This window comes from Coenobita brevimanus, chromosome 16 (genome assembly GCF_032717465.1).
Source record: "Coenobita brevimanus isolate Jiangsu-jjx chromosome 16, ASM3271746v2, whole genome shotgun sequence".
Taxonomy (NCBI): Eukaryota; Metazoa; Arthropoda; class Malacostraca; order Decapoda; family Coenobitidae; genus Coenobita; species Coenobita brevimanus.
In genome coordinates this window covers 17,600,006-17,610,553 of record NC_136969.1, presented here as the reverse complement: position 1 = coordinate 17,610,553, position 10,548 = coordinate 17,600,006, and positions in this window count along the sequence as shown.

Genomic DNA, 10,548 nt, shown 5'->3' with positions numbered 1-10,548 from the left:
ATATGGAGATAGAATTAGTCGTAAGAAGAAAAATCGTGAGTAAGATTAGTTTTTGGTTCGTGTCGCCTTGAAATACTAATCTTGTGTAATAAAGGTTGCGAGATGTAACGAAACTAAATGGATAGACTAAACTCTTCTTAATCTATTTTAATTTCAAAATTTCATATCCAACTTGCGTTCTGAGTTATGAGAAAAGGTTACTTACTAGAATATATTAATAGTTGTGAAGAAGGGCAGTGGAAAGTATGTACAGCCGTTGGGTTCACTTTTTCTGGCACTGAGGCCCATGAAAGGGCTGCAAAAGGATGGAAACTGAGCCAAATTTATGTGACAGACCCTTAGAAAAAATATTTATTCCAGTAGGTATTGAACTAATCGTTGTGAGTCACAAGGATACAAATCGCCAAAAAAGGTGCAGAAAGGAATGGCATGAAGTGGGGTAGAGAAGGGGATAGGTAATAAGTGATCATTAGCACGGTCGTAACTTTGGAATGGCTGTGTATTTTCAGTTGAATATACGGGCAAGTCTGTAAATAGTGTTGCAAATGAAACTCAACGGTGGTGTCTTATGTGAGGAAGGAAGGCTCAGTCTGCTGGTTTGGCCATGTGAGTTCCAGTAGTAGGAGATAAATAAGTAATGCAAGATGATCATTGATAACGTGGACTGAGTGGTCCCTGCAACAAATGAAAAATCTTCCAGTGGTATGGAAAGGGACAGAAAATACACACACACACACACACACACACACACACACACGCACACACACACACACACACACACACATCTATCTATCTATACGGTATATATATATATATATATATATATATATATATATATATATACATATATACTGTATATATATATATATGTTTTTTTTTTTTTTTAATGCGAGGAAGAAGGAACCAAAGGCCATGAGCCCGCAGTAACAGTTCCCTCCAAGAGAAAAACAAAATACAATAGAGAGCCAAATTCAAGATCCGATCATTTTGAGATGCCTGGACACACTACGTTTGAAAGACTGGAGATCATAGGCAGGAGGAAATACAGACAGAGGGAGACAGTTCCAGAGCTGACCTGTTGCATAAATGAAAGACTGGGAGTAACGGTTAACTCTTGCATTAGAGAGTTGGACAGAAAAGGGATGAGAGTTTGCTGCTAGACGGGTGCTACGCGCCCGTCGTAGAGGTGGAGGAATGCAAGCAGACAGTTCAGAGGAGCAGTGACCATTAAAGTAGCGATAGAAAAGAGATAAAGATGCAACAGTGCGGCGAAGAGACAGAGGTTGAAGGGAGTCAGTAAGAGGAGGAGAGTTAATGAGACGAAAAGCCTTTGACTCCACCCTATTGAGAAGAGCTGTATGTGGGGAGCCTCCCCACACATGAGAGTTGTACTCAACACAGGGGCGGATAAAACCCCTGTATAGAGTCAACAATTGTGCAGGGGTAAAGAAAGAGCGGAGTCGGCTTAGCACACCCAATCTCTTGGAAGCAGATTTTACAAGAGATGTAATATGATCTTTCCAAGATAAGTCCCGAGTAAATGAAACCCCAAGCATGTTCAAGAATGATCCAGGATTAATCTGAATATTATTAAACATTAGTGGGTATAGCTGTGGAAGATTTTGTCGGGTTGATAGGTGTAAGAACTGAGTCTTAGATGCATTAAAGACAACCATATTATTTTTACCCCAGTCAGAGATATGAGCCAAGTCAGACATAAGGTGTGCCATAGCCTCATCCCTTGTTTCTTGAAGTAACTGTTGAGATGGGCGTTGCGGGAACCGAATGGAAAGGTGAAGGGTGGAGTCATCAGCGTATGAGTGGATAGGGTTAGATGTACAGCTTAGAAGATCATTGATGAATAAAAGGAAGAGAGTTGGTGATAGGACAGAGCCCTGAGGAACACCACTGTTGATAGATCTAGGAGAAGAACGATGGCCGTCTACGACAGCGGCTATAGAACGACCAGAAAGGAAGCTAGCGATGAAGGCACAGATAGAAGGATAGAAACCGTAGGAGGGCAGTTTGGAAATTAAAGATTTATGCCAGACTCGATCGAAAGCCTTTGAGATGTCAAGTGCAATGGCAAAGCTTTCGCCAAAGTCCCGAAAGGAGGATGACCAGGAGTCTGAAAGGTAGGTGAGAAGATCGCCAGTGGAGCGTCCCTGACGGAACCCATACTGACGATCGGAAAGAAGGTTGTGATAGGAAAGATGCCTTAAAATTTTTTTATTAAGAATTGACTCGAAAACTTTTGAAATACAGGACGTTAAAGCAATTGGACGATAGTTGGAGGGTTGGGAGTGGTCACCCTTCTTTGGGATTGGCTGAATGAGAGCAAACTTCCAGCAAGAAGGAAAGGTACAAGTTGACAGACAAAGGCGAAATAGTTTGCCTAGGCAGGGTGTAAGCACAGAAGCACAGTTCTTGAGAACAACAGGAGGGACCCCATCAGGCCCATATGCCTTGTTAGTACTGAGGCCAGTAATGGCAGAAAATACATCAACTGAAGAAATTTTAATGTCAGCCATGAGGAAGTCAGAGGGGGAAGTGATGGAGGAACAGCACCGGAATCGTCTAAGGTGGAATTGGAGGAGAAAGTCTGTGCGAAGAGATCTGCTTTATCAGTAGAAGAAATAGCTACAGAACCATCAGAGTAGAAAAGAGGAGGGAAGGATGATGAGGTAAAGTTGTTAGAAAGATTTTTGGCAAGGTGCCAGAAGGAGCGAGAAGAATTCGAGTTGGAGAGTTGAGAGCATTTAGTATGGATGAAATTATTTTTAGTAGAGCGAAGAACAGACTTAGCACGATTCCGGGCAGAAACGTAAAGATTATGTGATTCAGGGGTGGGTTGGCTCCGGTACCTTTTGTAGGCCTTCTCCTTGTTGCGGACAGCATTAGAACAAGCGTGATTAAACCAAGGCTTTCTTGCGTTAGTCAAAGGATATGAGAAAGGAATGTATGCTTCCATGCCCGAGAGAATAACCTCCGTAATGTGCAAGGCACACTCAGATGGCTCACGGCCATGGAAGCAATAATCATTCCAGGGAAAATCAAAATGTGTGTGTGTGTGTGTGTGTGTGTGTGTGTGTGTGTGTGTGTGTGTGTGTGTGTGTGTGTGTGTGTGTGTGTGTGTGTGTGTGTGTGTGGTAGGTGGGGGCGCTCACCATCCACTCACTCGATGTAGTGCTGCTCTCGGGTGTCTGCCCTTTCCTCTCCATCCTTCTTTCATTCCATTCTCTTCTGTCTTTCTTTCCTTCATTCTTTCCATGTCCCTCTGCCTACGGGTGACTTTACACTCCCTCTTCTGTCTTTCTTTCCTTCATTTTTTCCACTTCCTTCAGCCTGTGGGTGACTCTACACTGAGTGACAAGCCAAATGGTTTCCTGTACACCAGGAAACCATTTATTACTCTATGTGGTTACCATATAACCAGATTTTGGCGCCTGGTGGTTTTAGTGGGTAATTATTGCCCTCCAGTTAGATTGAGCCGGTGAAGGTTTATATGCAAGGGGTGATTGGGGTTGATTGTTCATGTAATACCACTCAGGGATGAGTGAGGCTGGTCACTCTCATCTTAAGTGTCAGGACCAACTGCCTAGCCCCGGGCTCCTACGCTCCTCATGGGGCAATGTAGGATTAGATGATAGATGGATATATATATATATATATATATATATATATATATATATATATATATATATATATATATATATGGATGGATGTATTTTTTGTCCCTTTGTATACCAGCGGACGATTTTTCATTTGTTGGGAATAGGCCCTGAAGCCTTGGCCCAGAGTCGGACACGTTAATATATATATATATATATATATATATATATATATATATATATATATATATATATATATATATATATATATATATATATATATATATATATATATAATTGCTACGGAACAGAGAAAGATAATGTACACTTTAAGTGAGAATACTAAAAATCACTACTGTCCCGTAAAGTTCCAAGTTCAAAACAAAAGAGTTAGGTAAAATTACAAGTTAAAGTTTAATGCTCAAACTAACAACAAAACATTCAGGACTCATAAGGATAATGTAATGGCAAAAAACAGGTTAAATATATGGTTAACTGCAATAGCCTCTATTAACATGAAATTAGCAAGAGTAAATTTACCTAAGTCAGCCCTGATAAAATGAAAATACACTGGGTAATGCTCAGTTAATGCAAGATAAATTATTACAGATACAAAATATTATTAATGATGACTGACAAAGAACCCTTACACAAATCACAAAAACCTTACTAGGCCTAAGAATTAACCTTATGCTACACAGTACAAGAAAAAATGCAACAACACTTATACTCAAATTACACAGCTGCTAGATGGTTGGAGACTTCCTGAGCACTCAATAATAACTGTACAGGGGAGGACAGAGATGTGAACAAAATGAGGAGCAGATCTAAGTGGCAATGATGCAGAGACTGAGCTCATTATATAGGGGCCGGCAGAGCTTGATACAACTTGTAAGAAGGACGCGCAAATGAAGCCATGGGGACAAAGCTGAAAATCCTGCTCTGAACAACAGAAAGGACCACTTACTCTACTATAACGGTAGAAGGGGGGGACTGAGGCAGAACACGCTCGTGATCAAACATGCAGCATACTGTGCGTTAAAATTACACAAAGGATGATGAAATCATAGGCTATGTAACACCTCCCCACAAAGAAAAAGAAATTTACAAAGGAAATTTCTAATTACTCTAAAACAATCTGTCTAAAGTCTAGATAAGCAATCTGCAATAACATTTTCTTTCCCCTTGACATGTTGTATGTCTAATGAATACTCCTGAAGAAGTAGACTCCATCTTGTCAATCTCTGATTTTTATCTTTAAACTTACTAAGGAATTTCAGTGGGTTATGATCGGTATAAATGACTATGGGGGTCAAAACCAGAACACAAATAAAATGAAAAATGCTGTAAACCCAAAATCAAGGCCAAAAGCTCTTTCTCAATAGTTGAGTAGTTCTTTTGAGGTGGAGTGAAATTCTTACTGTAATAAGATACAGGGTGTTCAATACCCTGATCATCCTCTTGCAGCAAAACAGCCCCAGCTCCTGTATCACTTGCATCAACAGCCATCTTAAAAGGCTTAGCAAAATTTGGAGTAGCGAGCACTGGCTGACTTAATAGAATAGCTTTAAGTTTGTTGAAAGAGGATTCACAGTTATCGGTCCAGACAAATTTAACTCCCTTTTTCAGTAGGTCTGTAAGTGGTGATACAAGAATAGAAAAGTTAAGAACAAATCTCCTGTAATAACCTACCATTCCCAAAAATCTTTGTAGCTCTTTCCTACTTTTAGGTCTGGGAAGATCACTTATAACCTGAACCTTAGCTGCTGGTAGTGCAACATGTCCATCACCAATTACGTACCCAAGGTACTGAACTTTAGCTTGACCAAACTCACACTTTGATAAATTAGCTACAAGATTAGCCTGAACCAAACGCTCAAGAAATTTACTGACATGGCATAGGTGATCTTTCCAGTTGTCACTGAAGATTAATACATCATCAATATAAACAACACACCCTGCCAAACCCTCTGTTACAACATTCATGAGCTTCTGAAATGTGGCTGGTGCATTCTTCATGCCATATGACATTACAGAACATGCAAAAGTCTTTCCTAGTGTTACAAAACATGAGATCTCCCTAGCACGTTCAGTCATAGGTACTTGCCAGTATCCCTTTAACAAATCAAACTTACTTATGTACCTAGCCTTTCCGATCTTGTCTATGCAATCTTCCACGCGAGGGAGAGGGTAAGTGTCTGTTTTGGTGATCTGATTAACACGTCTGTAGTCGATGCAAAGCCGCTGTGACCCACCTGGCTTAGGGACTAGAGTGACAGGAGAACTCCACTCGCTCTGACAGGGCTCAATCATCTTGTGGTCCAACAGGTAGCCAAGCTTCTTCTGGATGAGAGGAACTTTCACTGGGTTCAAACGGTAAGGAGGCAATTTTATTGGCTTTGCATCTCCAACATCGACATCATGCATCAACACAGTGGTTTTTCCTGGAGTGACACGGAACACTTGCGGGTACTCCTGCAGTAATGCCGAAAACTCCTGCCTTTCCTCGGGAGGTAGATGAGAAAGCTTAGTCTGGAGATCATTCATGATATCAGGATTCTTCCCCAAACTATCACTCAGGCTCATACTGCATGGGAGAGCTTCACTTGCAGAGTCAGGTGGAACAGCTACAGTGCAGACTGGATTATTTTCGTCCCGCCTGTGATATAACTTTAGCATGTTGATGTGACATAGTTGCTTGTTCTTTCTACGATCTGGTGTGGCGATGACATAGTTGACATCACTGAGTTTCTTCTCCACGAAATAAGGACCACTAAACTTGGCTTGAAGAGGTTGCCCATGCACTGGTAGCAGAATCAAAACCTGATCTCCTGGCTGAAAGTGGCGTAACCTGGACTTCTTATCATACCAAGTCTTCATCTTCTCCTGAGCAGCTCCTAAATTCTCTCTCGCCAGCTGTAAAGCAGTGGACAGCCGTTCTTTGAAATTCATCACATACTCCAGCAGGTTGACGTCATCTTCCTCCGACAGCCAGCATTCCTTGAGTAGCTTAAGGGGTCCTCTTACTTCATGGCCAAACAGTAGTTCAAAAGGTGAGAAGCCCAGTGATTCATTTGGAGATTCTCTTGCAGCAAACACAACGAATGGAAGACCTTTATCCCAGTCTTTCTGATGTTCCAAACAGTATTTCTTGAGCATCGATTTGAGTGTTTGATGATATCTCTCCAACGCTCCTTGGGTCTGGGGATGGTAAGCTGAAGACGTGATCTGGGAGATGCCCAACTCTCTCAGAGACTGCTTGAAAACATTTGACATGAAATTACTTCCTCGGTCTGACTGTACCTCCTTGGGCAGACCAAACTTTGTGAAGAACCCTAGCATTTCCTTAACCACGTTCTTTGCTGAGATATTTCTAAGTGGAATGGCTTCAGGATAACGAGTAGCCATATCAATCAGGGTCAACACATAAGAAAATCCTGAAGAAGTCTTAGGAAGAGGACCCAAAATCTCCACCAACACACGGGTGAATTTCGCCTCAAAAGGAAGAATGGGAACTAAAGGTGCAACCTTTTCGGTCTGATTACACTTCCCCACAACTTGACAGGTGTGACAAGACTTACAATACCAGGAAAAATCCCTGAAGATACCTGGCCAGTAGAAGTGTTTCAAAATGCGTGCCACAGTCTTCCTCACTCCAAGGTGTCCTGCCAAACTGAAATCATGAGCCACTCTAATGATATCCTGCCTACAAACACGAGGGATGACAACTTGATGTACAACCTCCCATTCACAGTCGGCTGATGCTGTTGGGGGTCTCCACTTCCTCATATGTACTCCTGACTTTATATAATAACAAGTAGAAGCACCGGCTGACTCTTCCTCACTGCAAGCAGAGTTAGCTAGACCTTTCAACTCAGGGTCAGCAACCTGCAACTCAACCAACTCTTGACGAGACAAATTATCAACACTACGGGGTACTGCCTCATCTGGTGAGTGGTCCAAATTAGCAAGAAAAGTGTCAGCTAGGATAACATCATCATCATCATTATCCTCTAAATCACCAGTAACTTTAGACTTAGCCCTAGTGACAGCACATGCGGGGAACACATCAGGGACATCACAATCCTGGGTCGCAGCCACTGGCTCACTAGACAACTGAGGAGCTGGAGACACTTAACTTCCACCAATATCACTTCCAAGTAAGAAAGTTACACCTGACATTGGGAGTGTCTCAACCAACCCAACCATAACGGAACCATTAACAAAACCAGACTCTAAATTCACTCTGCACAGAGGGACAGAGAAGTAATTATTCCCTACACCTTGTAAGATTACAGTTTCATCAGAGGAATTAACATTAGAGCCTAGAACACTGGTCAGCATAAGGGATTGGCAAGCACCTGTGTCACAATATATTTTAACTGATTTCCTGTCATTACTGTCCAGAGGACTGACAAAACCATCAGACAGGAAATTAGCACATGAATTCTTGAGAGTGTCACCCACGTTACTGCTCAAAAGAGGAGCTCCATCATGAGAATTTAAGTTACCCCTCAAAGCAGGATCAGTTAACTCAGTTAAAGAATTCTGGGAACTCTCAAGAGTGGACACTAGACCAATTGACTGAATATTTAAAGACTCCTTTTTGTTCACATCACGCTGTCTCCTGAAACATTTCTCCGTAGTATGACCAAGCTTACTACAATAAGTACATTTACTTTTCTGAAATCTAGAGGTGAAGCTGTATTTACTTCCTGAGAAACATCATCATTATTCTCTTTCCTGTTACCTGTACTCTGAGTAGAGGCAACGTACTTACTCTCAGCTTTCCCCTTTTCTCTAGAATATCTCTTGTGAGTGAGAACATATTCATCAGCTAAAACTGCAGCATCAGACAAATTATCTATTCTTTTCTCATCAAGATATAGGCTTACATCTTTATAAATACACCTCTTGAAGTCCTCCAGCAAAATCATCTGCTTAAATTTACCAAAATCAGAATCCACATTCTTAGAATTTAACCACTGCTCTAACAGATCTTCTTTGATTTTTGCATACTCAACATGGGATTGCTTATCTTGCTTATAGGTTGTCCTAAATTTTACTCTATAGGCTTCAGGAACAAGCTCATAGGCCTTAAGAATCAAGCTCTTAACTACATCATAATTATCAGATTGATCCTGAGGCAAAGATGCATAAGTTACTTGAGCTTTACCAGTGAGAACAGCTTGAAGGAGTACTGGCCAATACTTTTTAGGCCAATTAAAACCTGTAGCTACCCTCTCAAACAACTGAAAATACTTTGTTAAATCATATTCATTAAAAGGAGGGACAAGTTTAACATTTTTAGCCACATCAAAATCATCAGAGCTAGATGATCCAGTTCCACCTTGTTTCATGCGATACTCATGGTCTGCCTGAATCCTGGCAAGTTCAACTTGTGCGTGTATCTGTGCCTCCTGAATCCGAGCCTAAGATTCCGCCTCCTTAGCCTGAGACTCAGCCTCCTTAGCACGTGCTTGAAATTCACCCTCCTTAACACGAGACTCTGCCTCCTTAGCCTGAGCCTCCTGCAGGGCTAGCTGTAACTTAGCTAATTCAATATGCGTTTGCTCATTTGGAGGAGTTACATTAAACAAACTTTCATTAATCATGTCAACAATTTGATCTTTAGAATGATGAGAGCGAACAGCAATTCCCAAATGTTGAGCAACAAGCTTAAGTTCATTCTTTTTTCTGTTTTCTACATCACATACTGTTTGATCATTTGACAAAAAATCTTTGGCTTCATCAAGCGTAGTAATAGAAGACATCATGAATAAATCACAGTCACAAAATATCAAGCAATATCCTTATGATAATATCCTGAATATCCTGATAAGAGGTCGCCAAATTTATGTTACGGAACAGAGAAAGATAATGTACACTTTAAGTGAGAATACTAAAAATCACTACTGTCCCGTAAAGTTCCAGGTTCAAAAGAAAAGAGTTAGGTAAAATTACAAGTTAAAATTTAATGGTCAAACTAACAACAAAACATTCAGGACTCATAAGGATAATGTAATGGCAAAAAACAGGTTAAATATATGGTTAACTGCAATAGCCTCTATTAACATGAAATTAGCAAGAGTAAATTTACCTAAGTCAGCCCTGATAAAATGAAAATACACTGGGTAATGCTCAGTTAATGCAAGATAAATTATTACAGATACAAAATATTATTAACGATGACTGACAAAGAACACTTACACAAATCACAAAAACCTTACTAGGCCTAAGAATTAACCTTATGCTACACAGTACAAGAAAAAATGCAACAACACTTATACTCAAATTACACAGCTGCTAGATGGTTGGAGACTTCCTGAGCACTCAATAATAACTGTACAGGGGAGGACAGAGATGTGAAGAAAATGAGGAGCAGATCTAAGTGGCAATGATGCAGAGACTGAGCTCATTATATAGGGGCCGGCAGAGCTTGATATAACTTGTAAGAAGGACGCACAAATGAAGCCATAGGGACAAAGAGCTGAAAATCCTTCTCTGAACAACAGAAAGGACGACTTACTCTACTATAACGGTAGAAGGGGGGGACTGAGGCAGAACACGCTCGTGATCAAACATGCAGCATACTGTGCGTTAAAATTACACAAAGGATGAATAAATCATAGGCTATGAAACAAAATATATATATATATATATATATATATATATATATATATATATATATATATATATATATATATATATATATATATATATATATATATATATATATATATATATATATATATATATATATATATATTGTTACATAGCCTATAATTTCATCATCCTTTGTGTAATTCTAACGTCAAGTGTGCTGCCTGTTTGATCACGAGCGTGTTCTGCCTCAGTCCCCCCCTTCTACCGTTATAGTAGAGTAAGTCGTCCTTTCTGTTGTTCAGAGCAGGATTTTCAGCTCTTTGTCCCCGTG